The sequence below is a fragment of the Octodon degus genome, unplaced genomic scaffold (genome assembly GCF_000260255.1).
Source record: "Octodon degus isolate 3935 unplaced genomic scaffold, OctDeg1.0 scaffold00039, whole genome shotgun sequence".
NCBI lineage: Eukaryota > Metazoa > Chordata > Mammalia > Rodentia > Octodontidae > Octodon > Octodon degus.
The window spans coordinates 1,575,399-1,582,127 of NW_004524615.1; the positions used below are offsets into that span (position 1 = coordinate 1,575,399).

Below are 6,729 nucleotides of genomic sequence, written 5' to 3' on the forward strand. Positions count from 1 at the left end.
CCCGCAGTGTTCCTGGGTACAAGCCCAGCTCAGATACTCCCACAGAGCCTTGAGGATTTTCTGCACATGGAGAAGGTGGGGAACTCTGAATCTGATCTCAGGCTCTTGACCATGGGCCCACGTTTCACCTCCCACGGTGACATTTCTGGAGCTGTGCTATGGAGTGTTGTGGTCATGAACCCCAAAGAAATGCATCCTTCATGACCCAGCATGGAGCAGGCTGGTCACACACTGCCACCGAGGTTGGTCGTCGTGGGACTTCTCCCAGTGATCGCCGTGGCCCTTCCCTTGGATGACAGGTCACAGCCATTGCCATACTTCTTGATTTCACTGGTCCCTTGGCAGGCTCCAAGCTGAGCTCTTGCCCTTCTGCCTCAATGGACTTCTGGAAGACCACCAGGAGAACTCCATGCACAGACGAAGGGGCCTGAGGAGACTTCACAGAGTGCACGCTGCCCACATCCACTACCAAGAGCACCGACTGGTAGTGGAGCAGCACCCACCGTGTCGAGATGACCCCGCCACACATGTTCTCAAGACAATGACCACCCCCAGTCCTGTGGGCCGGGGTGACATGGGGTGGCCCGGGCGAGGTGGACCCCATCTTTCCATTTTCTCCTGCAGGAGGAACTGTCAGTGCAGCAAGGAGTGCCCTCCAGGGTGGCCCTTGGCCTGCTTCCCTCACTCAGAGCCAGCGTGGAATATGGCCTGAGATTGCGGGGTCGCAAGGGCAGAGGTGCCTTGCCAACACTAGGACAAGGCCCACGGGTCTGTGCCAGGGCACCAGAGGGCCGGCATGCGGCTGGCCAGTGGACGGGGCTCACCGTCAGCCCTGGACTCCCCCAGGGACCCTCCGTCTTGCTTTAGGTTCTGGTGGACGTACCAGAGAGAGGACAAGTGACATCAGAAGAAAGTGCCGTGCACCTGAGATGGAAAAACAGACCCTGGCAAACACTTTTGCAGGCACAGTGCCACGGTGACTCCCACACCGAGACCGGGAGCAGAGCTTCTTGCTCTGTCCCCGTGAGCACAAGAACCTGTATCACAGAAGGTAACTTCAAAGCTGGACATTTGGTAACAGGGTCTCCACCCCATTGAGCCACCTGAGGCTGAATAAATTTACAATTGTAAACATTACTTTTTTATGTGGCTATACCTGAAAATATAATTAGAGGATCACAGTGCTAAAATAAAACCTGTTACTCTTTTCTGGCATCCAATATGTCGAAGGGAGGACATGGTGGGTCCTCGGGGCGAAATTCCGGATCTGCTTGGGTCTTTGGGTGGGAGCCGTGACCAACTGTGCGGAGAACACAGGAGCCAAAAATCTGTACATCATCTCTGAACAGACTTCTGCTGCTGGTGAGGCGACGTGGTGACAGTCACAGCGAAGAAGAGCAAGCCAAGGCTCAGAAGAAGGCGCGTCCTCAGGGGCGATCCAACAACGGGAGTCATACCACAGGAAAAATGGGGTGTTTCTGTATTTCGAAGACAGTGCAGGGGTCATAGTGAACACCAAAGGTGAGATGAAGGGCTGTGCCACACAGGGCCGGTGACAAGGGACTGTGCAGACGTGTGGCCAAGGACTGCGTCCGACACAGGCAGCATGTGTGAGCTGCGTGTCTCTATGCAAAATAAACAGCTGTTGGCAGGTGAAAATAAAATAAAAGCTGTTACATTTAACACACTGGTGAGTCTGCCGCTCCCTCCAAGCTGCCCTGGATTCCGCAGCCTTCAGGGAGGCCACCAGCTTACACTTTTCACTTCTCTCTTCTCTCTCCTAACCAAAGAAGTGGCTGCAATGAGTACTAATAAAATGACAAATATTATTAGGCTTGATCAAAGACTCTGCGCTCGTGTAGGACCTGATCCTAGTTCTGTGTGAGCCAGAGCAGGTGCTGGTGCCCGCGGCAAGGCTCAGGCTGCCCCCCGAGCCCTACCAGGGGACCATGCCAAGGCCCCACAGTGCAGAGAAGGCGCCTGTCACTCCCGCCGCCTCTCCATCGTGGCAGTCATTGCTGACCACTGCAAAAGCAATCTTGCAACCCAAGACCCTGGAGCATGTCACATTCAGCAAAGCCACTGCCACATGCCATGTGACACTGGCCTTTAGTGCTTCCCAGAAGATCTCCTGTACGAGACACATACAGCCCAGTGCAGCCTGCCCCGCAGGTCCTTCACACTGCACAGCGGGGTGCCTGACTCACTCTGCTCCTTCACAGGACAGAAGTCATGGCAGCCACTGACCGGCAGAGGAGCGCAAGGGTCCAGGCAGCGGGCTCCTTGGCCACATTTGGCCACAGCAAGTCCTCAAGGCCTCCAACTGGTTATGCTGTCTGTGCAATCGCGACTGACGATGCCTGACAAGAAGCGCTGCCACGTGAGCTGTTTCCACGTGCGACACAGTTTTAGCAAAGTCTAAACAAAACCATGAGGACACTTGACCTACATTTGTGCTTTCAAACAGTAAAGTAAAAGGTTAAATTTCAGTTTTTAGGTCTCTTCTCCTTAATTTTCCCTGGCCAGATATATCTATATAGATTGACAAAGAGCTGACGATGGATACCTGGGCCCTAAGCCTGGAGTCCCAGTGACAATCACCCCCACGGTGGGGACATGGGCGGGGGGCTGGAAGGTGGCCCCTGGGCAGGATGCTGCCTGCTCACTACAGCCCAGGCGTCTGCCACGTGGCTCCTTCCTCCACCACCTTCGTCACTGGCCCTGGGCAAGCTCCAAGCCTACACGTGCAGTGGTGCATCTCATCGTCCCCGGGAGGAAGGGACCCACTGAGGCAGGGCCAGGTCCTCTCCGTGGGCCTGTTCCACCCGTGGCCCCAGAGACTGTGCCCGACGTCCTGCTCACGCTCACTCACAGGCCATCAATTCCTTTACAGACATCGTTTCTTCCAACTGGAGAGAAAACTTTTTAAAAGAACTAAAAACTTACCATGTAATTATGCTCTATTTTAAGGAGTCCTTTGCCAAAGATATTCTACAACTAATACTTAATATAGAATCCTTAATACATAACCTGTAATAGATAACACTTAATATAGAATACTTAACATAAGTCCTAAAATATATGCAACTGGAATCAAACGCTCTCGCAAGCCTCCTCTGTAACTAGCAGCGCTCCGCGGCTCATCGCCGCAAGACCCTAAATGCCCCTTCCCTCCGCGGTGCTCCGTGATGCTGTCTGCTGTGGCCAAAATGGTATTTAATATCACTCAGTGGATGGCTGGATTGGCAATCACGGGAAGGAGCGGTGTGCACGTTAATTGGCCGACACCCTGACACTGACGGACGCCCATTACCCTATAATGGACACTAATGCGCCAGCAAATTGGCCTCGGCCGCTGGCAGCCAAGTAGATTAAGTGCAAGCCAGGGGCGTCTGCCCAGAAGCGACAGCTTTGATGTTGTACTCAGCAAGTGCGGCCTCCAGGGGTCCCGGGAGCTGCCTGGCGGGTGCAGCCCTGCCCCCCAACACTGCCCCTACCCAGGAGCCACACACCATGCCAGCCCCGTGGTTCCGGAGGTGCTTAGAGGGGAGGCTCCCTCCAGTGGGGCCTGGCCTGGGCTTTGAGCGAAACTCTTGGGCCTCAGCCTCGTGGACACAGGAGGACAGGGGCAGGACCCTCACTCCTTGGGCTCTGGTGAGTGTGGGCATGGGTATGTCTGTGTGCCAGTGAGAGTGTGTGTGTATTAGTGTGTTAGTGAAAGCATTGGTGTGTGGATGTTAGTGAGAAGGTGTTCATGATGGTGTATATGCCTGTGAGTTTCAGAGAGTGTGAGTGTGATGATAAGTGTTGTGGATACATGTGCACACGTGTATGTGTTAGTAGAGTGCATGTCTGCACGTGTGTGTGTGTGTACGTGTGTGATAAGAAGGGTGCATGGGTGTGCATATGTGTATGCTGGTGTGTGCTGAGAGTGTGGGCATATGTCTGGTGGGACTGGGCCTTTCTGCATGTGTGTGTGTGTGTATGTGTGTGTGTGTGTGTGTGTTAGTGAGAGTGTGGGTGTGTGCATGGATGCACTCACTGCCCGTGCCCTGTGGCCTGCTCCTGGGAGCTGACCTGGATTGCTGAGCAGAAGGTGGCTTGCCCGGGGCCGCCTGACAGCCCAGAGCCTGGCCCTGGGAGACGGCAGAAATGCTTCCCTGGGTCTCCAGACGCTGCAAAGAAGGTGCAGGGCCCTCTCCACCTCCGCCCTGTGTACCTGCTTGGGGAGGTCACCAGGGACAACTAGAAAGAGCCGAGGCGGAGTGTGGAGATGGGGCTGAACCTGCCCCAGCAGTTCAGGCATCTCAGGGTTCCAGCTGGCCTCAGGGACTGTCTTGTGTCACAGCTCACCTGTGACCAGAGTGCACACATGGTTCCCGTCACCAGGGTGGACCAGGATCTGGCATGGGGCTCAGAGTGTCCCTGCCCACATCAGCCCCGCCTCTGCCAGGGACCACAGCCCAGGATCGCCCTCGCTCACCCGCTCCTCCCCAAGCTGCAGTGCCCTGCCTGGCTGGTTCCCTGTCCCTGGCAACTTCCTCCCGACTGGGCTCCAACATCACCCCCAAAACCCATGAAACTGCCCCTGGCTCCTCCTCTGGCCAACTTCTTTGGGTGGGAGGTGCTGGTGCATAGGGTGGAAGCAGAAGGGACGGCCTGATCTGGCCTCCTTCTGCCGCCTGCACTCTCCAGCACTGAGGGTGGGCCTGGGGCCTCTTGCCAGCTGGGCAAGGCGGTCCAGCGGAGCCGCACAGACCCAGCCCCAACCCCTCAGGCCGCTGATGCCAGCCTCCAGATGTCCTCACACCAAGTTTCAGGGTCGCCACCTGCCCAGGCTGGCTCTACCCCCACCCTGGACCCGAGACCCATGAGACCCCACCAGAGAACTCATCAGCCCCTGGAGTTAGGTGGAGATGGAGCTGGCTCAGGCAGCAGGGGTCGCAGGCGCCACGTGCCATCTCACAGCTTGCTGCTGAGCCTGCCGGCCAGTGCTGTGGGAAACCCCAGGAACCCAGGGACTTTCTTCAGGGAGCAGCCGGCTGCTGCTCCAAGTGCTTCCCGCTGACACACGGTGCACACCAGCCACCGCAGTGCCTTGCCTCTGGGTCCTTCTCTGCCTGAAGCTCAGCGAGAGTCAGCTCCGTGTCTTCAACTGCAATGCACCAAACTGCTCTAGCCCCTCTGCTTGCTCGCCCACGACACCCTCTCCGAGGTCAGGGCCTCAGCGGGATTCTGACCCAGTCCTCCCACCCTTTGGCTACCCCATGACCACTGCACTGATCAACTGAGCCCTGCCAGGTATGACGGCTGTGGCCAATGCCCACCAGCAGGAACCTGGGCACAAGCTCAGCTCCCACCCGGCTTCCTAGGCCACCCTGCCCACAGCAAGCCTCCCATGGGGTCTGTGTCCCATGGCTCACCAGACCAGTTTTCTTCACTGTCTTTCTGCCCACTGGGTCAACGTCCAGTGGCCCTCCACACCTCATGCAGAAAGCCACCTGTGGGATGTGTGCCTCCTTCCTCCCAGCACGAGGCTGATTGTGAGGGCAAATGCCCAGACACACCCACAGTGCTTGCTGTTCTGTGCCCAGTTCTGGGCCGGGCTGGGAAGCCGTCAGAGGGACACCCAGCCTGGCCCAGCCACACATGGGCAAAGGTGTGTGTGCCACGTGTGTTCCTGGGTGTGCATGCATGTGTGCCTTGTGCATATCCCCATGTACCTGCATACATTGTATGTACACACAGGTGTGATGTAAAGAGAGGCAGAGACAAAGAAGGGGGCATTGGGGGTGGGAATGAAGTGCGGGCTCGATGGCGGCCAGGCCAGGAGGTAATGACTGCAGCCACTCATGCAGGTCACGTGGCATTTATGACTAGTCATCAGGCGTAAAATGACTGTTGTGTTGGGTTGGATTTTATTTGATTACACCAGGAAACTCAAGTCGCCTGTGTGGCTTTTAGTCCTTATGTGGCTGATGTGGCCACCACTCAGCGTGAGTATCTATGGAGACCCTGAATGGGGCAGGTGGCCACAGGGGACTGTCCCTCAGGAGCCCCAGGGGCGCAGAGCCACAGACTCTGGGCAGAAATGTAGCGAGGGGTTTCCTGCGCTCGGATCCTCATGGGGTTCATGTGCCTTAGGAGCAAAGCAGTCTGGGAAGGATGTGTCATGGCAGATTTAGGGCTCCAGCCTCACTCTGCTGCCACCTGTGAGCTCTGTCAGGCAGACCGGGAAACCCGAAGAGCCACGCTGTTCCTACCACACACGGTAAGTGTGGATAATGGTGCTTGCCTGGCAGGACTTGCCTGAGCGTGAAATGAGAGGCGACTGAGGGCCACAGTGAGTGCTCACATTTCGCACCTGCAGCCCAGCTGATGACATTCAACACAGAGGACTGCAGCTCCGCAGAAGGAAGCGAGAATGAGGCTGCATGCATCCAAGCAAGAGGAAGGCCACTGCGTCCTTCACTGGCTAGATACTTCAACACTGTACTTTCTATCACATCTCACATAAGATTCCGTATTAAAGAAACCTACAGCTGCTGGAACCCACCGGGTTCTATTAAAGATATGCAGTATATCTCTACCATATTCATATACCGTGTTGCAGCACGTAGCTCAGTGTGACAGTCGTGATCGTGGGTGGTTAAAAGTCAGAAGGAGAAGTGGAGAGCCGACACGGTGCTGACCGGCTGCAGCTTCACCCGGGTGAGGACTTCTGCAGGG

The 6,729-nt window shown here is 56.3% G+C and overlaps 1 pseudogene; it reads left to right on the plus strand.

Annotated features, from left to right (window-relative positions):
* Window positions 1–1,221: 1,221 nt before the first annotated feature.
* Window positions 1,222–2,364, plus strand: LOC101566943 (annotated as a pseudogene).
* The last annotated feature ends 4,365 nt before the right edge of the window (window positions 2,365–6,729 follow it).